This window comes from Lathyrus oleraceus, chromosome 7 (genome assembly GCF_024323335.1).
Source record: "Lathyrus oleraceus cultivar Zhongwan6 chromosome 7, CAAS_Psat_ZW6_1.0, whole genome shotgun sequence".
In the NCBI taxonomy this organism is placed as follows: Eukaryota; Viridiplantae; Streptophyta; class Magnoliopsida; order Fabales; family Fabaceae; genus Lathyrus; species Lathyrus oleraceus.
In genome coordinates this window covers 300305090-300326654 of record NC_066585.1, presented here as the reverse complement: position 1 = coordinate 300326654, position 21565 = coordinate 300305090, and the positions used below count along the sequence as shown (strand labels likewise).

At 27.5% G+C, this 21565-nt stretch overlaps 7 non-coding genes across 7 annotated transcripts; all 7 read left to right on the top strand.

Moving 5' to 3' along the window:
- The first annotated feature begins 210 nt into the window (after positions 1-210).
- TRNAM-CAU (transfer RNA methionine (anticodon CAU)) lies at positions 211-282 on the top strand. The gene has a single exon. It is a non-coding gene; the product is annotated as a tRNA-Met (tRNA).
- A 2178-nt stretch (positions 283-2460) lies between these two features.
- Positions 2461-2532, top strand: TRNAM-CAU (transfer RNA methionine (anticodon CAU)). The gene has a single exon. It is a non-coding gene; the product is annotated as a tRNA-Met (tRNA).
- A 2177-nt stretch (positions 2533-4709) lies between these two features.
- TRNAM-CAU (transfer RNA methionine (anticodon CAU)) lies at positions 4710-4781 on the top strand. The gene has a single exon. It is a non-coding gene; the product is annotated as a tRNA-Met (tRNA).
- Positions 4782-6958: 2177 nt separating this feature from the next.
- TRNAM-CAU (transfer RNA methionine (anticodon CAU)) lies at positions 6959-7030 on the top strand. Its single transcript has one exon. It is a non-coding gene; the product is annotated as a tRNA-Met (tRNA).
- A 2177-nt stretch (positions 7031-9207) lies between these two features.
- On the top strand, positions 9208-9279 carry TRNAM-CAU (transfer RNA methionine (anticodon CAU)). Its single transcript has one exon. It is a non-coding gene; the product is annotated as a tRNA-Met (tRNA).
- Positions 9280-17956: 8677 nt separating this feature from the next.
- On the top strand, positions 17957-18028 carry TRNAM-CAU (transfer RNA methionine (anticodon CAU)). Its single transcript has one exon. It is a non-coding gene; the product is annotated as a tRNA-Met (tRNA).
- A 2177-nt stretch (positions 18029-20205) lies between these two features.
- On the top strand, positions 20206-20277 carry TRNAM-CAU (transfer RNA methionine (anticodon CAU)). The gene has a single exon. It is a non-coding gene; the product is annotated as a tRNA-Met (tRNA).
- Positions 20278-21565: the final 1288 nt, after the last annotated feature.

Below are 21565 nucleotides of genomic sequence, written 5' to 3'. Positions count from 1 at the left end.
ATAGGTGTGTTTGTGAAATAGATTTTTTTAAGTTAGTTGTTGGTTATTCTAGCATTGGTATGACGTGTAGCAAGCATAAAGGTGAAAATAGGATAAATGGTTTATTGCTCGTAGTTATTTGGACATGAACTCTTTACCAAATGAAATTTATCATTTGATATCACCAATGCATAATATATTTATTATATGAAATTTTTGGATTTAACGTTAATCAGAGTGGCGCAGCGGAAGCGTGGTGGGCCCATAACCCACAGGTCCCTGGATCGAAACCAGGCTCTGATAGAAATTTCAAATATAATTTTGTTTTTATTCAAAAAACATGTTATAAATCAAAATAGTGCATGAAATGCAAGACATAATTAATTAGTAAGGAATAAGTTATTTGAGATTAAAAATATATATATTAATATAATTACTATCTATCACTTCATTTTTTTGTATTTGGAGTATTTTAATAAAGAAAATGTACGTGTGACTCGCAACTGTATGTGTGACATGTGTTTCCTAATATCATGATGACCATAAATATCATGTTATAATACTTCTTAGAGATAACTAGTTTGTTGAACATGTTTCGTGACTTGAAAAAATAGGGATAGATTTCTAATTGTAAAAGTGCATTAAATTTTGTATATGTGCCGTAAACTCGCTAAATATTATCATATGATTGTTTGTTGAAGTGTAATAACGTGTTAATGTTTATCTAATTACTTAATGTAGTAACCGTTGTGTATGTTGATACACGACAAGTCTTATATCTTCCAATATGAAAAGCTATGTAAACATGGAAGATGATATTCATATGTTTACTTTAACTTTCAAAATAATTTACCACTCACCCTCAAAAATATTTGTTTACATGTCAATGAAATGCGTATTTAGAGTTGTTACTTGGTGATTCGAACACCATTATAAACTTAGGATATAACATAAAATTGAAAATAAATTAAACACTTTGATATTTAATATCATATTTAAAGAAACTATATATTATATTAAAATTTTACAGTTTAAATATATATATTGTCCTAGCAAATATTTTACAATTTGTTTTTAGTCACGGTTATTTTTGAGGTTTTTGCTTTGGATCTATCAAATATTCTTCGATTTTATTTTAGACTTGTTTTTGAAATTAGCATTGTATCATGTGAAATTTTTATATTATTGACTTAAAAGAATAAAATCAAATACTAAATATATTACAAACATTAAAATAAAATAACAAGATAAACAAAAAAAAATGTAAGGACTGACACCAAGTACTTACATGGATTTAAACAAAAATTCTACATAATTGAAATATACAATTACATATATAAGCCAAATGTTAAACAATAATTCCATGTTACCACCACAAAACTATGTAATAAGTTTAAATTTAGATTTAATTTTAATTTGAGAGATGCAGATGAAGCGATGCGGGCCCATACAAAAAAAACCTTTGACATAAACTAGATTTGATAAAATAAATAATTTATTTTTCAAAAAAAAATGTTTCCCAAAAAAAATAATTTGCCCAAGACGATTATAGGTAAATTGTTTCTTCCATGAACCAATTATTAAGTGGACAAGTAATATATTGGAGGTACCAGATTACAAGTGTTGCACTCAGTAGTCTACTCACCACAGATGTCGGAAAGTACCTTTACACCAAGACAATCTCGAATTGCAAGATGACCTACAAAAAATACTAAAATGACGTGTAAATTTAATAAATGAATGAATGATTTATATCAACCGTTATGATCAGATACCCTGTGGTTTTCATTGAAAAGTGTACATATTCAAACTCTAGATATTCTTATTAATATCAAACATTTACGCCTTTTCCCGTTCGGGTGTGTGAAGTTACTTGTTCAACAAAATGTTTGTGTGACTAAAATGTTTATGTGCGACTTGTGTGTTAGTTCATCATAATGAACATACGTGTCAGGTTAGAATGCTAACAGAATGTTTCTAGTTAAATTTATGATGTCATTTGCAACAAATTGAACCGAACTCTAGTTGTGAATGTGAAATATCTATTTATATGCATTAATATGCCCGTACTTGATGTCTAATTTTTCTTACGGATATGTGTTTAAGTTATAATGAGTTTCTAGAAATTAAACGTACACATTATTTAATATGTTGATACATGAGATATGCCTATCTATGTCATTATAAAAAATTCTAAAAATACTAGCGATGATCTTGTTATACATGTGTGTTTTATTTTTATATTTCTTTACCACTCACTCTTCGTTGTTTATAGGTGTGTTTGTGAAATAGATTTTTTTAAGTTTGTTGTTGGTTATTCTAGCATTGGTATGATGTGTAGCAAGCATAAAGGTGAAAATAGGATAAATGGTTTATTGCTCGTTGTTATTTGGACATGAACTCTTTACCAAATGAAATTTATCATTTGATATCACCAATGCATAATATATTTATTATATGAAATTTTTGAATTGAACGTTAATCAGAGTGGCGCAGCGGAAGCGTGGTGGGCCCATAACCCACAGGTCCCTGGATCGAAACCAGGCTCTGATAGAAATTTCAAATATAATTTTGTTTTTATTCAAAAAACATGTTACAAATCAAAATAGTGCATGAAATGCAAGACATAATTAATTAGTAAGGAATAAGTTATTTGAGATTAAAAATATAGATATTAATATAATTACTATCTATCACTTCATTTTTTTGTATTTGGAGTCAGTTAATAAATAAAATGTACGTGTGACTCGCAACTGTATGTGTGACATGTGTTTCCTAATATCATGATGACCATAAATATCATGTTATAATACTTCTGAGAGATAACTAGTTTGTTGAACATGTTTCGTGACTTGAAAAAATAGGGATAGATTTCTAATTGTAAAAGTGCATTAAATTTTGTATATGTGCCGTAAACTCGCTAAATATTATCATATGATTGTTTGTTGAAGTGTAATAACGTGTTAATGTTTATCTAATTACTTAATGTAGTAACCGTTGTGTATGTTGATACACGACAAGTCTTATATCTTCCAATATGAAAAGCTATGTAAACATGGAAGATGATATTCATATGTTTACTTTAACTTTCAAAATAATTTACCACTCACCCTCAAAAATATTTGTTTACATGTCAATGAAATGCGTATTTAGAGTTGTTACTTGGTGATTCGAACACCATTATAAACTTAGGATATAACATAAAATTGAAAATAAATTAAACACTTTGATATTTAATATCATATTTAAAGAAACTATATATTATATTAAAATTTTACAGTTTAAATATATATATTGTCCTAGCAAATATTTTACAATTTGTTTTTAGTCACGGTTATTTTTGAGGTTTTTGCTTTGGATCTATCAAATATTCTTCGATTTTATTTTAGACTTGTTTTTGAAATTAGCATTGTATCATGTGAAATTTTTATATTATTGACTTAAAAGAATAAAATCAAATACTAAATATATTACAAACATTAAAATAAAATAACAAGATAAACAAAAAAAAATGTAAGGACTGACACCAAGTACTTACATGGATTTAAACAAAAATTCTACATAATTGAAATATACAATTACATATATAAGCCAAATGTTAAACAATAATTCCATGTTACCACCACAAAACTATGTAATAAGTTTAAATTTAGATTTAATTTTAATTTGAGAGATGCAGATGAAGCGATGCGGGCCCATACCAAAAAACCTTTGACATAAACTAGATTTGATAAAATAAATAATTTATTTTTCAAAAAAAAATGTTTCCCAAAAAAAATAATTTGCCCAAGAAGATTATAGGTAAATTGTTTCTTCCATGAACCAATTATTAAGTGGACAAGTAATATATTGGAGGTACCAGATTACAAGTGTTGCACTCAGTAGTCTACTCACCACAGATGTCGGAAAGTACCTTTACACCAAGACAATCTCGAATTGCAAGATGACCTACAAAAAATACTAAAATGACGTGTAAATTTAATAAATGAATGAATGATTTATATCAACCGTTATGATCAGATACCCTGTGGTTTTCATTGAAAAGTGTACATATTCAAACTCTAGATATTCTTATTAATATCAAACATTTACGCCTTTTCCCGTTCGGGTGTGTGAAGTTACTTGTTCAACAAAATGTTTGTGTGACTAAAATGTTTATGTGCGACTTGTGTGTTAGTTCATCATAATGAACATACGTGTCAGGTTAGAATGCTAACAGAATGTTTCTAGTTAAATTTATGATGTCATTTGCAACAAATTGAACCGAACTCTAGTTGTGAATGTGAAATATCTATTTATATGCATTAATATGCCCGTACTTGATGTCTAATTTTTCTTACGGATATGTGTTTAAGTTATAATGAGTTTCTAGAAATTAAACGTACACATTATTTAATATGTTGATACATGAGATATGCCTATCTATGTCATTATAAAAAATTCTAAAAATACTAGCGATGGTCTTGTTATACATGTGTGTTTTATTTTTATATTTCTTTACCACTCACTCTTCGTTGTTTATAGGTGTGTTTGTGAAATAGATTTTTTTAAGTTTGTTGTTGGTTATTCTAGCATTGGTATGATGTGTAGCAAGCATAAAGGTGAAAATAGGATAAATGGTTTATTGCTCGTTGTTATTTGGACATGAACTCTTTACCAAATGAAATTTATCATTTGATATCACCAATGCATAATATATTTATTATATGAAATTTTTGAATTGAACGTTAATCAGAGTGGCGCAGCGGAAGCGTGGTGGGCCCATAACCCACAGGTCCCTGGATCGAAACCAGGCTCTGATAGAAATTTCAAATATAATTTTGTTTTTATTCAAAAAACATGTTACAAATCAAAATAGTGCATGAAATGCAAGACATAATTAATTAGTAAGGAATAAGTTATTTGAGATTAAAAATATAGATATTAATATAATTACTATCTATCACTTCATTTTTTTGTATTTGGAGTCGGTTAATAAATAAAATGTACGTGTGACTCGCAACTGTATGTGTGACATGTGTTTCCTAATATCATGATGACCATAAATATCATGTTATAATACTTCTTAGAGATAACTAGTTTGTTGAACATGTTTCGTGACTTGAAAAAATAGGGATAGATTTCTAATTGTAAAAGTGCATTAAATTTTGTATATGTGCCGTAAACTCGCTAAATATTATCATATGATTGTTTGTTGAAGTGTAATAACGTGTTAATGTTTATCTAATTACTTAATGTAGTAACCGTTGTGTATGTTGATACACGACAAGTCTTATATCTTCCAATATGAAAAGCTATGTAAACATGGAAGATGATATTCATATGTTTACTTTAACTTTCAAAATAATTTACCACTCACCCTCAAAAATATTTGTTTACATGTCAATGAAATGCGTATTTAGAGTTGTTACTTGGTGATTCGAACACCATTATAAACTTAGGATATAACATAAAATTGAAAATAAATTAAACACTTTGATATTTAATATCATATTTAAAGAAACTATATATTATATTAAAATTTTACAGTTTAAATATATATATTGTCCTAGCAAATATTTTACAATTTGTTTTTAGTCACGGTTATTTTTGAGGTTTTTGCTTTGGATCTATCAAATATTCTTCGATTTTATTTTAGACTTGTTTTTGAAATTAGCATTGTATCATGTGAAATTTTTATATTATTGACTTAAAAGAATAAAATCAAATACTAAATATATTACAAACATTAAAATAAAATAACAAGATAAACAAAAAAAAATGTAAGGACTGACACCAAGTACTTACATGGATTTAAACAAAAATTCTACATAATTGAAATATACAATTACATATATAAGCCAAATGTTAAACAATAATTCCATGTTACCACCACAAAACTATGTAATAAGTTTAAATTTAGATTTAATTTTAATTTGAGAGATGCAGATGAAGCGATGCGGGCCCATACCAAAAAACCTTTGACATAAACTAGATTTGATAAAATAAATAATTTATTTTTCAAAAAAAAATGTTTCCCAAAAAAAATAATTTGCCCAAGAAGATTATAGGTAAATTGTTTCTTCCATGAACCAATTATTAAGTGGACAAGTAATATATTGGAGGTACCAGATTACAAGTGTTGCACTCAGTAGTCTACTCACCACAGATGTCGGAAAGTACCTTTACACCAAGACAATCTCGAATTGCAAGATGACCTACAAAAAATACTAAAATGACGTGTAAATTTAATAAATGAATGAATGATTTATATCAACCGTTATGATCAGATACCCTGTGGTTTTCATTGAAAAGTGTACATATTCAAACTCTAGATATTCTTATTAATATCAAACATTTACGCCTTTTCCCGTTCGGGTGTGTGAAGTTACTTGTTCAACAAAATGTTTGTGTGACTAAAATGTTTATGTGCGACTTGTGTGTTAGTTCATCATAATGAACATACGTGTCAGGTTAGAATGCTAACAGAATGTTTCTAGTTAAATTTATGATGTCATTTGCAACAAATTGAACCGAACTCTAGTTGTGAATGTGAAATATCTATTTATATGCATTAATATGCCCGTACTTGATGTCTAATTTTTCTTACGGATATGTGTTTAAGTTATAATGAGTTTCTAGAAATTAAACGTACACATTATTTAATATGTTGATACATGAGATATGCCTATCTATGTCATTATAAAAAATTCTAAAAATACTAGCGATGATCTTGTTATACATGTGTGTTTTATTTTTATATTTCTTTACCACTCACTCTTCGTTGTTTATAGGTGTGTTTGTGAAATAGATTTTTTTAAGTTTGTTGTTGGTTATTCTAGCATTGGTATGATGTGTAGCAAGCATAAAGGTGAAAATAGGATAAATGGTTTATTGCTCGTTGTTATTTGGACATGAACTCTTTACCAAATGAAATTTATCATTTGATATCACCAATGCATAATATATTTATTATATGAAATTTTTGAATTGAACGTTAATCAGAGTGGCGCAGCGGAAGCGTGGTGGGCCCATAACCCACAGGTCCCTGGATCGAAACCAGGCTCTGATAGAAATTTCAAATATAATTTTGTTTTTATTCAAAAAACATGTTACAAATCAAAATAGTGCATGAAATGCAAGACATAATTAATTAGTAAGGAATAAGTTATTTGAGATTAAAAATATAGATATTAATATAATTACTATCTATCACTTCATTTTTTTGTATTTGGAGTCAGTTAATAAATAAAATGTACGTGTGACTCGCAACTGTATGTGTGACATGTGTTTCCTAATATCATGATGACCATAAATATCATGTTATAATACTTCTGAGAGATAACTAGTTTGTTGAACATGTTTCGTGACTTGAAAAAATAGGGATAGATTTCTAATTGTAAAAGTGCATTAAATTTTGTATATGTGCCGTAAACTCGCTAAATATTATCATATGATTGTTTGTTGAAGTGTAATAACGTGTTAATGTTTATCTAATTACTTAATGTAGTAACCGTTGTGTATGTTGATACACGACAAGTCTTATATCTTCCAATATGAAAAGCTATGTAAACATGGAAGATGATATTCATATGTTTACTTTAACTTTCAAAATAATTTACCACTCACCCTCAAAAATATTTGTTTACATGTCAATGAAATGCGTATTTAGAGTTGTTACTTGGTGATTCGAACACCATTATAAACTTAGGATATAACATAAAATTGAAAATAAATTAAACACTTTGATATTTAATATCATATTTAAAGAAACTATATATTATATTAAAATTTTACAGTTTAAATATATATATTGTCCTAGCAAATATTTTACAATTTGTTTTTAGTCACGGTTATTTTTGAGGTTTTTGCTTTGGATCTATCAAATATTCTTCGATTTTATTTTAGACTTGTTTTTGAAATTAGCATTGTATCATGTGAAATTTTTATATTATTGACTTAAAAGAATAAAATCAAATACTAAATATATTACAAACATTAAAATAAAATAACAAGATAAACAAAAAAAAATGTAAGGACTGACACCAAGTACTTACATGGATTTAAACAAAAATTCTACATAATTGAAATATACAATTACATATATAAGCCAAATGTTAAACAATAATTCCATGTTACCACCACAAAACTATGTAATAAGTTTAAATTTAGATTTAATTTTAATTTGAGAGATGCAGATGAAGCGATGCGGGCCCATACCAAAAAACCTTTGACATAAACTAGATTTGATAAAATAAATAATTTATTTTTCAAAAAAAAATGTTTCCCAAAAAAAATAATTTGCCCAAGAAGATTATAGGTAAATTGTTTCTTCCATGAACCAATTATTAAGTGGACAAGTAATATATTGGAGGTACCAGATTACAAGTGTTGCACTCAGTAGTCTACTCACCACAGATGTCGGAAAGTACCTTTACACCAAGACAATCTCGAATTGCAAGATGACCTACAAAAAATACTAAAATGACGTGTAAATTTAATAAATGAATGAATGATTTATATCAACCGTTATGATCAGATACCCTGTGGTTTTCATTGAAAAGTGTACATATTCAAACTCTAGATATTCTTATTAATATCAAACATTTACGCCTTTTCCCGTTCGGGTGTGTGAAGTTACTTGTTCAACAAAATGTTTGTGTGACTAAAATGTTTATGTGCGACTTGTGTGTTAGTTCATCATAATGAACATACGTGTCAGGTTAGAATGCTAACAGAATGTTTCTAGTTAAATTTATGATGTCATTTGCAACAAATTGAACCGAACTCTAGTTGTGAATGTGAAATATCTATTTATATGCATTAATATGCCCGTACTTGATGTCTAATTTTTCTTACGGATATGTGTTTAAGTTATAATGAGTTTCTAGAAATTAAACGTACACATTATTTAATATGTTGATACATGAGATATGCCTATCTATGTCATTATAAAAAATTCTAAAAATACTAGCGATGGTCTTGTTATACATGTGTGTTTTATTTTTATATTTCTTTACCACTCACTCTTCGTTGTTTATAGGTGTGTTTGTGAAATAGATTTTTTTAAGTTTGTTGTTGGTTATTCTAGCATTGGTATGATGTGTAGCAAGCATAAAGGTGAAAATAGGATAAATGGTTTATTGCTCGTTGTTATTTGGACATGAACTCTTTACCAAATGAAATTTATCATTTGATATCACCAATGCATAATATATTTATTATATGAAATTTTTGAATTGAACGTTAATCAGAGTGGCGCAGCGGAAGCGTGGTGGGCCCATAACCCACAGGTCCCTGGATCGAAACCAGGCTCTGATAGAAATTTCAAATATAATTTTGTTTTTATTCAAAAAACATGTTACAAATCAAAATAGTGCATGAAATGCAAGACATAATTAATTAGTAAGGAATAAGTTATTTGAGATTAAAAATATAGATATTAATATAATTACTATCTATCACTTCATTTTTTTGTATTTGGAGTCGGTTAATAAATAAAATGTACGTGTGACTCGCAACTGTATGTGTGACATGTGTTTCCTAATATCATGATGACCATAAATATCATGTTATAATACTTCTTAGAGATAACTAGTTTGTTGAACATGTTTCGTGACTTGAAAAAATAGGGATAGATTTCTAATTGTAAAAGTGCATTAAATTTTGTATATGTGCCGTAAACTCGCTAAATATTATCATATGATTGTTTGTTGAAGTGTAATAACGTGTTAATGTTTATCTAATTACTTAATGTAGTAACCGTTGTGTATGTTGATACACGACAAGTCTTATATCTTCCAATATGAAAAGCTATGTAAACATGGAAGATGATATTCATATGTTTACTTTAACTTTCAAAATAATTTACCACTCACCCTCAAAAATATTTGTTTACATGTCAATGAAATGCGTATTTAGAGTTGTTACTTGGTGATTCGAACACCATTATAAACTTAGGATATAACATAAAATTGAAAATAAATTAAACACTTTGATATTTAATATCATATTTAAAGAAACTATATATTATATTAAAATTTTACAGTTTAAATATATATATTGTCCTAGCAAATATTTTACAATTTGTTTTTAGTCACGGTTATTTTTGAGGTTTTTGCTTTGGATCTATCAAATATTCTTCGATTTTATTTTAGACTTGTTTTTGAAATTAGCATTGTATCATGTGAAATTTTTATATTATTGACTTAAAAGAATAAAATCAAATACTAAATATATTACAAACATTAAAATAAAATAACAAGATAAACAAAAAAAAATGTAAGGACTGACACCAAGTACTTACATGGATTTAAACAAAAATTCTACATAATTGAAATATACAATTACATATATAAGCCAAATGTTAAACAATAATTCCATGTTACCACCACAAAACTATGTAATAAGTTTAAATTTAGATTTAATTTTAATTTGAGAGATGCAGATGAAGCGATGCGGGCCCATACCAAAAAACCTTTGACATAAACTAGATTTGATAAAATAAATAATTTATTTTTCAAAAAAAAATGTTTCCCAAAAAAAATAATTTGCCCAAGAAGATTATAGGTAAATTGTTTCTTCCATGAACCAATTATTAAGTGGACAAGTAATATATTGGAGGTACCAGATTACAAGTGTTGCACTCAGTAGTCTACTCACCACAGATGTCGGAAAGTACCTTTACACCAAGACAATCTCGAATTGCAAGATGACCTACAAAAAATACTAAAATGACGTGTAAATTTAATAAATGAATGAATGATTTATATCAACCGTTATGATCAGATACCCTGTGGTTTTCATTGAAAAGTGTACATATTCAAACTCTAGATATTCTTATTAATATCAAACATTTACGCCTTTTCCCGTTCGGGTGTGTGAAGTTACTTGTTCAACAAAATGTTTGTGTGACTAAAATGTTTATGTGCGACTTGTGTGTTAGTTCATCATAATGAACATACGTGTCAGGTTAGAATGCTAACAGAATGTTTCTAGTTAAATTTATGATGTCATTTGCAACAAATTGAACCGAACTCTAGTTGTGAATGTGAAATATCTATTTATATGCATTAATATGCCCGTACTTGATGTCTAATTTTTCTTACGGATATGTGTTTAAGTTATAATGAGTTTCTAGAAATTAAACGTACACATTATTTAATATGTTGATACATGAGATATGCCTATCTATGTCATTATAAAAAATTCTAAAAATACTAGCGATGGTCTTGTTATACATGTGTGTTTTATTTTTATATTTCTTTACCACTCACTCTTCGTTGTTTATAGGTGTGTTTGTGAAATAGATTTTTTTAAGTTTGTTGTTGGTTATTCTAGCATTGGTATGATGTGTAGCAAGCATAAAGGTGAAAATAGGATAAATGGTTTATTGCTCGTTGTTATTTGGACATGAACTCTTTACCAAATGAAATTTATCATTTGATATCACCAATGCATAATATATTTATTATATGAAATTTTTGAATTGAACGTTAATCAGAGTGGCGCAGCGGAAGCGTGGTGGGCCCATAACCCACAGGTCCCTGGATCGAAACCAGGCTATGATGACCATAAATATCATGTTATAATACTTCTTAGAGATAACTAGTTTGTTGAACATGTTTCGTGACTTGAAAAAATAGGGATAGATTTCTAATTGTAAAAGTGCATTAAATTTTGTATATGTGCCGTAAACTCGCTAAATATTATCATATGATTGTTTGTTGAAGTGTAATAACGTGTTAATGTTTATCTAATTACTTAATGTAGTAACCGTTGTGTATGTTGATACACGACAAGTCTTATATCTTCCAATATGAAAAGCTATGTAAACATGGAAGATGATATTCATATGTTTACTTTAACTTTCAAAATAATTTACCACTCACCCTCAAAAATATTTGTTTACATGTCAATGAAATGCGTATTTAGAGTTGTTACTTGGTGATTCGAACACCATTATAAACTTAGGATATAACATAAAATTGAAAATAAATTAAACACTTTGATATTTAATATCATATTTAAAGAAACTATATATTATATTAAAATTTTACAGTTTAAATATATATATTGTCCTAGCAAATATTTTACAATTTGTTTTTAGTCACGGTTATTTTTGAGGTTTTTGCTTTGGATCTATCAAATATTCTTCGATTTTATTTTAGACTTGTTTTTGAAATTAGCATTGTATCATGTGAAATTTTTATATTATTGACTTAAAAGAATAAAATCAAATACTAAATATATTACAAACATTAAAATAAAATAACAAGATAAACAAAAAAAAATGTAAGGACTGACACCAAGTACTTACATGGATTTAAACAAAAATTCTACATAATTGAAATATACAATTACATATATAAGCCAAATGTTAAACAATAATTCCATGTTACCACCACAAAACTATGTAATAAGTTTAAATTTAGATTTAATTTTAATTTGAGAGATGCAGATGAAGCGATGCGGGCCCATACCAAAAAACCTTTGACATAAACTAGATTTGATAAAATAAATAATTTATTTTTCAAAAAAAAATGTTTCCCAAAAAAAATAATTTGCCCAAGAAGATTATAGGTAAATTGTTTCTTCCATGAACCAATTATTAAGTGGACAAGTAATATATTGGAGGTACCAGATTACAAGTGTTGCACTCAGTAGTCTACTCACCACAGATGTCGGAAAGTACCTTTACACCAAGACAATCTCGAATTGCAAGATGACCTACAAAAAATACTAAAATGACGTGTAAATTTAATAAATGAATGAATGATTTATATCAACCGTTATGATCAGATACCCTGTGGTTTTCATTGAAAAGTGTACATATTCAAACTCTAGATATTCTTATTAATATCAAACATTTACGCCTTTTCCCGTTCGGGTGTGTGAAGTTACTTGTTCAACAAAATGTTTGTGTGACTAAAATGTTTATGTGCGACTTGTGTGTTAGTTCATCATAATGAACATACGTGTCAGGTTAGAATGCTAACAGAATGTTTCTAGTTAAATTTATGATGTCATTTGCAACAAATTGAACCGAACTCTAGTTGTGAATGTGAAATATCTATTTATATGCATTAATATGCCCGTACTTGATGTCTAATTTTTCTTACGGATATGTGTTTAAGTTATAATGAGTTTCTAGAAATTAAACGTACACATTATTTAATATGTTGATACATGAGATATGCCTATCTATGTCATTATAAAAAATTCTAAAAATACTAGCGATGGTCTTGTTATACATGTGTGTTTTATTTTTATATTTCTTTACCACTCACTCTTCGTTGTTTATAGGTGTGTTTGTGAAATAGATTTTTTTAAGTTTGTTGTTGGTTATTCTAGCATTGGTATGATGTGTAGCAAGCATAAAGGTGAAAATAGGATAAATGGTTTATTGCTCGTTGTTATTTGGACATGAACTCTTTACCAAATGAAATTTATCATTTGATATCACCAATGCATAATATATTTATTATATGAAATTTTTGAATTGAAGTTAATCAGAGTGGCGCAGCGGAAGCGTGGTGGGCCCAACCCACAGGTCCCTGGATCGAAACCAGGCTCTGATAGAAATTTCAAATATAATTTTGTTTTTATTCAAAAAACATGTTACAAATCAAAATAGTGCATGAAATGCAAGACATAATTAATTAGTAAGGAATAAGTTATTTGAGATTAAAAATATAGATATTAATATAATTACTATCTATCACTTCATTTTTTTGTATTTGGAGTCAGTTAATAAATAAAATGTACGTGTGACTCGCAACTGTATGTGTGACATGTGTTTCCTAATATCATGATGACCATAAATATCATGTTATAATACTTCTTAGAGATAACTAGTTTGTTGAACATGTTTCGTGACTTGAAAAAATAGGGATAGATTTCTAATTGTAAAAGTGCATTAAATTTTGTATATGTGCCGTAAACTCGCTAAATATTATCATATGATTGTTTGTTGAAGTGTAATAACGTGTTAATGTTTATCTAATTACTTAATGTAGTAACCGTTGTGTATGTTGATACACGACAAGTCTTATATCTTCCAATATGAAAAGCTATGTAAACATGGAAGATGATATTCATATGTTTACTTTAACTTTCAAAATAATTTACCACTCACCCTCAAAAATATTTGTTTACATGTCAATGAAATGCGTATTTAGAGTTGTTACTTGGTGATTCGAACACCATTATAAACTTAGGATATAACATAAAATTGAAAATAAATTAAACACTTTGATATTTAATATCATATTTAAAGAAACTATATATTATATTAAAATTTTACAGTTTAAATATATATATTGTCCTAGCAAATATTTTACAATTTGTTTTTAGTCACGGTTATTTTTGAGGTTTTTGCTTTGGATCTATCAAATATTCTTCGATTTTATTTTAGACTTGTTTTTGAAATTAGCATTGTATCATGTGAAATTTTTATATTATTGACTTAAAAGAATAAAATCAAATACTAAATATATTACAAACATTAAAATAAAATAACAAGATAAACAAAAAAAAATGTAAGGACTGACACCAAGTACTTACATGGATTTAAACAAAAATTCTACATAATTGAAATATACAATTACATATATAAGCCAAATGTTAAACAATAATTCCATGTTACCACCACAAAACTATGTAATAAGTTTAAATTTAGATTTAATTTTAATTTGAGAGATGCAGATGAAGCGATGCGGGCCCATACCAAAAAACCTTTGACATAAACTAGATTTGATAAAATAAATAATTTATTTTTCAAAAAAAAATGTTTCCCAAAAAAAATAATTTGCCCAAGAAGATTATAGGTAAATTGTTTCTTCCATGAACCAATTATTAAGTGGACAAGTAATATATTGGAGGTACCAGATTACAAGTGTTGCACTCAGTAGTCTACTCACCACAGATGTCGGAAAGTACCTTTACACCAAGACAATCTCGAATTGCAAGATGACCTACAAAAAATACTAAAATGACGTGTAAATTTAATAAATGAATGAATGATTTATATCAACCGTTATGATCAGATACCCTGTGGTTTTCATTGAAAAGTGTACATATTCAAACTCTAGATATTCTTATTAATATCAAACATTTACGCCTTTTCCCGTTCGGGTGTGTGAAGTTACTTGTTCAACAAAATGTTTGTGTGACTAAAATGTTTATGTGCGACTTGTGTGTTAGTTCATCATAATGAACATACGTGTCAGGTTAGAATGCTAACAGAATGTTTCTAGTTAAATTTATGATGTCATTTGCAACAAATTGAACCGAACTCTAGTTGTGAATGTGAAATATCTATTTATATGCATTAATATGCCCGTACTTGATGTCTAATTTTTCTTACGGATATGTGTTTAAGTTATAATGAGTTTCTAGAAATTAAACGTACACATTATTTAATATGTTGATACATGAGATATGCCTATCTATGTCATTATAAAAAATTCTAAAAATACTAGCGATGGTCTTGTTATACATGTGTGTTTTATTTTTATATTTCTTTACCACTCACTCTTCGTTGTTTATAGGTGTGTTTGTGAAATAGATTTTTTTAAGTTTGTTGTTGGTTATTCTAGCATTGGTATGATGTGTAGCAAGCATAAAGGTGAAAATAGGATAAATGGTTTATTGCTCGTTGTTATTTGGACATGAACTCTTTACCAAATGAAATTTATCATTTGATATCACCAATGCATAATATATTTATTATATGAAATTTTTGAATTGAACGTTAATCAGAGTGGCGCAGCGGAAGGCCCATAACCCACAGGTCCCTGGATCGAAACCAGGCTCTGATAGAAATTTCAAATATAATTTTGTTTTTATTCAAAAAACATGTTACAAATCAAAATAGTGCATGAAATGCAAGACATAATTAATTAGTAAGGAATAAGTTATTTGAGATTAAAAATATAGATATTAATATAATTACTATCTATCACTTCATTTTTTTGTATTTGGAGTCGGTTAATAAATAAAATGTACGTGTGACTCGCAACTGTATGTGTGACATGTGTTTCCTAATATCATGATGACCATAAATATCATGTTATAATACTTCTTAGAGATAACTAGTTTGTTGAACATGTTTCGTGACTTGAAAAAATAGGGATAGATTTCTAATTGTAAAAGTGCATTAAATTTTGTATATGTGCCGTAAACTCGCTAAATATTATCATATGATTGTTTGTTGAAGTGTAATAACGTGTTAATGTTTATCTAATTACTTAATGTAGTAACCGTTGTGTATGTTGATACACGACAAGTCTTATATCTTCCAATATGAAAAGCTATGTAAACATGGAAGATGATATTCATATGTTTACTTTAACTTTCAAAATAATTTACCACTCACCCTCAAAAATATTTGTTTACATGTCAATGAAATGCGTATTTAGAGTTGTTACTTGGTGATTCGAACACCATTATAAACTTAGGATATAACATAAAATTGAAAATAAATTAAACACTTTGATATTTAATATCATATTTAAAGAAACTATATATTATATTAAAATTTTACAGTTTAAATATATATATTGTCCTAGCAAATATTTTACAATTTGTTTTTAGTCACGGTTATTTTTGAGGTTTTTGCTTTGGATCTATCAAATATTCTTCGATTTTATTTTAGACTTGTTTTTGAAATTAGCATTGTATCATGTGAAATTTTTATATTATTGACTTAAAAGAATAAAATCAAATACTAAATATATTACAAACATTAAAATAAAATAACAAGATAAACAAAAAAAAATGTAAGGACTGACACCAAGTACTTACATGGATTTAAACAAAAATTCTACATAATTGAAATATACAATTACATATATAAGCCAAATGTTAAACAATAATTCCATGTTACCACCACAAAACTATGTAATAAGTTTAAATTTAGATTTAATTTTAATTTGAGAGATGCAGATGAAGCGATGCGGGCCCATACCAAAAAACCTTTGACATAAACTAGATTTGATAAAATAAATAATTTATTTTTCAAAAAAAAATGTTTCCCAAAAAAAATAATTTGCCCAAGAAGATTATAGGTAAATTGTTTCTTCCATGAACCAATTATTAAGTGGACAAGTAATATATTGGAGGTACCAGATTACAAGTGTTGCACTCAGTAGTCTACTCACCACAGATGTCGGAAAGTACCTTTACACCAAGACAATCTCGAATTGCAAGATGACCTACAAAAAATACTAAAATGACGTGTAAATTTAATAAATGAATGAATGATTTATATCAACCGTTATGATCAGATACCCTGTGGTTTTCATTGAAAAGTGTACATATTCAAACTCTAGATATTCTTATTAATATCAAACATTTACGCCTTTTCCCGTTCGGGTGTGTGAAGTTACTTGTTCAACAAAATGTTTGTGTGACTAAAATGTTTATGTGCGACTTGTGTGTTAGTTCATCATAATGAACATACGTGTCAGGTTAGAATGCTAACAGAATGTTTCTAGTTAAATTTATGATGTCATTTGCAACAAATTGAACCGAACTCTAGTTGTGAATGTGAAATATCTATTTATATGCATTAATATGCCCGTACTTGATGTCTAATTTTTCTTACGGATATGTGTTTAAGTTATAATGAGTTTCTAGAAATTAAACGTACACATTATTTAATATGTTGATACATGAGATATGCCTATCTATGTCATTATAAAAAATTCTAAAAATACTAGCGATGGTCTTGTTATACATGTGTGTTTTATTTTTATATTTCTTTACCACTCACTCTTCGTTGTTTATAGGTGTGTTTGTGAAATAGATTTTTTTAAGTTTGTTGTTGGTTATTCTAGCATTGGTATGATGTGTAGCAAGCATAAAGGTGAAAATAGGATAAATGGTTTATTGCTCGTTGTTATTTGGACATGAACTCTTTACCAAATGAAATTTATCATTTGATATCACCAATGCATAATATATTTATTATATGAAATTTTTGAATTGAACGTTAATCAGAGTGGCGCAGCGGAAGCGTGGTGGGCCCATAACCCACAGGTCCCTGGATCGAAACCAGGCTCTGATAGAAATTTCAAATATAATTTTGTTTTTATTCAAAAAACATGTTACAAATCAAAATAGTGCATGAAATGCAAGACATAATTAATTAGTAAGGAATAAGTTATTTGAGATTAAAAATATAGATATTAATATAATTACTATCTATCACTTCATTTTTTTGTATTTGGAGTCGGTTAATAAATAAAATGTACGTGTGACTCGCAACTGTATGTGTGACATGTGTTTCCTAATATCATGATGACCATAAATATCATGTTATAATACTTCTTAGAGATAACTAGTTTGTTGAACATGTTTCGTGACTTGAAAAAATAGGGATAGATTTCTAATTGTAAAAGTGCATTAAATTTTGTATATGTGCCGTAAACTCGCTAAATATTATCATATGATTGTTTGTTGAAGTGTAATAACGTGTTAATGTTTATCTAATTACTTAATGTAGTAACCGTTGTGTATGTTGATACACGACAAGTCTTATATCTTCCAATATGAAAAGCTATGTAAACATGGAAGATGATATTCATATGTTTACTTTAACTTTCAAAATAATTTACCACTCACCCTCAAAAATATTTGTTTACATGTCAATGAAATGCGTATTTAGAGTTGTTACTTGGTGATTCGAACACCATTATAAACTTAGGATATAACATAAAATTGAAAATAAATTAAACACTTTGATATTTAATATCATATTTAAAGAAACTATATATTATATTAAAATTTTACAGTTTAAATATATATATTGTCCTAGCAAATATTTTACAATTTGTTTTTAGTCACGGTTATTTTTGAGGTTTTTGCTTTGGATCTATCAAATATTCTTCGATTTTATTTTAGACTTGTTTTTGAAATTAGCATTGTATCATGTGAAATTTTTATATTATTGACTTAAAAGAATAAAATCAAATACTAAATATATTACAAACATTAAAATAAAATAACAAGATAAACAAAAAAAAATGTAAGGACTGACACCAAGTACTTACATGGATTTAAACAAAAATTCTACATAATTGAAATATACAATTACATATATAAGCCAAATGTTAAACAATAATTCCATGTTACCACCACAAAACTATGTAATAAGTTTAAATTTAGATTTAATTTTAATTTGAGAGATGCAGATGAAGCGATGCGGGCCCATACCAAAAAACCTTTGACATAAACTAGATTTGATAAAATAAATAATTTATTTTTCAAAAAAAAATGTTTCCCAAAAAAAATAATTTGCCCAAGAAGATTATAGGTAAATTGTTTCTTCCATGAACCAATTATTAAGTGGACAAGTAATATATTGGAGGTACCAGATTACAAGTGTTGCACTCAGTAGTCTACTCACCACAGATGTCGGAAAGTACCTTTACACCAAGACAATCTCGAATTGCAAGATGACCTACAAAAAATACTAAAATGACGTGTAAATTTAATAAATGAATGAATGATTTATATCAACCGTTATGATCAGATACCCTGTGGTTTTCATTGAAAAGTGTACATATTCAAACTCTAGATATTCTTATTAATATCAAACATTTACGCCTTTTCCCGTTCGGGTGTGTGAAGTTACTTGTTCAACAAAATGTTTGTGTGACTAAAATGTTTATGTGCGACTTGTGTGTTAGTTCATCATAATGAACATACGTGTCAGGTTAGAATGCTAACAGAATGTTTCTAGTTAAATTTATGATGTCATTTGCAACAAATTGAACCGAACTCTAGTTGTGAATGTGAAATATCTATTTATATGCATTAATATGCCCGTACTTGATGTCTAATTTTTCTTACGGATATGTGTTTAAGTTATAATGAGTTTCTAGAAATTAAACGTACACATTATTTAATATGTTGATACATGAGATATGCCTATCTATGTCATTATAAAAAATTCTAAAAATACTAGCGATGGTCTTGTTATACATGTGTGTTTTATTTTTATATTTCTTTACCACTCACTCTTCGTTGTTTATAGGTGTGTTTGTGAAATAGATTTTTTTAAGTTTGTTGTTGGTTATTCTAGCATTGGTATGATGTGTAGCAAGCATAAAGGTGAAAATAGGATAAATGGTTTATTGCTCGTTGTTATTTGGACATGAACTCTTTACCAAATGAAATTTATCATTTGATATCACCAATGCATAATATATTTATTATATGAAATTTTTGAATTGAACGTTAATCAGAGTGGCGCAGCGGAAGCGTGGTGGGCCCATAACCCACAGGTCCCTGGATCGAAACCAGGCTCTGATAGAAATTTCAAATATAATTTTGTTTTTATTCAAAAAACATGTTACAAATCAAAATAGTGCATGAAATGCAAGACATAATTAATTAGTAAGGAATAAGTTATTTGAGATTAAAAATATAGATATTAATATAATTACTATCTATCACTTCATTTTTTTGTATTTGGAGTCGGTTAATAAATAAAATGTACGTGTGACTCGCAACTGTATGTGTGACATGTGTTTCCTAATATCATGATGACCATAAATATCATGTTATAATACTTCTTAGAGATAACTAGTTTGTTGAACATGTTTCGTGACTTGAAAAAATAGGGATAGATTTCTAATTGTAAAAGTGCATTAAATTTTGTATATGTGCCGTAAACTCGCTAAATATTATCATATGATTGTTTGTTGAAGTGTAATAACGTGTTAATGTTTATCTAATTACTTAATGTAGTAACCGTTGTGTATGTTGATACACGACAAGTCTTATATCTTCCAATATGAAAAGCTATGTAAACATGGAAGATGATATTCATATGTTTACTTTAACTTTCAAAATAATTTACCACTCACCCTCAAAAATATTTGTTTACATGTCAATGAAATGCGTATTTAGAGTTGTTACTTGGTGATTCGAACACCATTATAAACTTAGGATATAACATAAAATTGAAAATAAATTAAACACTTTGATATTTAATATCATATTTAAAGAAACTATATATTATATTAAAATTTTACAGTTTAAATATATATATTGTCCTAGCAAATATTTTACAATTTGTTTTTAGTCACGGTTATTTTTGAGGTTTTTGCTTTGGATCTATCAAATATTCTTCGATTTTATTTTAGACTTGTTTTTGAAATTAGCATTGTATCATGTGAAATTTTTATATTATTGACTTAAAAGAATAAAATCAAATACTAAATATATTACAAACATTAAAATAAAATAACAAGATAAACAAAAAAAAATGTAAGGACTGACACCAAGTACTTACATGGATTTAAACAAAAATTCTACATAATTGAAATATACAATTACATATATAAGCCAAATGTTAAACAATAATTCCATGTTACCACCACAAAACTATGTAATAAGTTTAAATTTAGATTTAATTTTAATTTGAGAGATGCAGATGAAGCGATGCGGGCCCATACCAAAAAACCTTTGACATAAACTAGATTTGATAAAATAAATAATTTATTTTTCAAAAAAAAATGTTTCCCAAAAAAAATAATTTGCCCAAGAAGATTATAGGTAAATTGTTTCTTCCATGAACCAATTATTAAGTGGACAA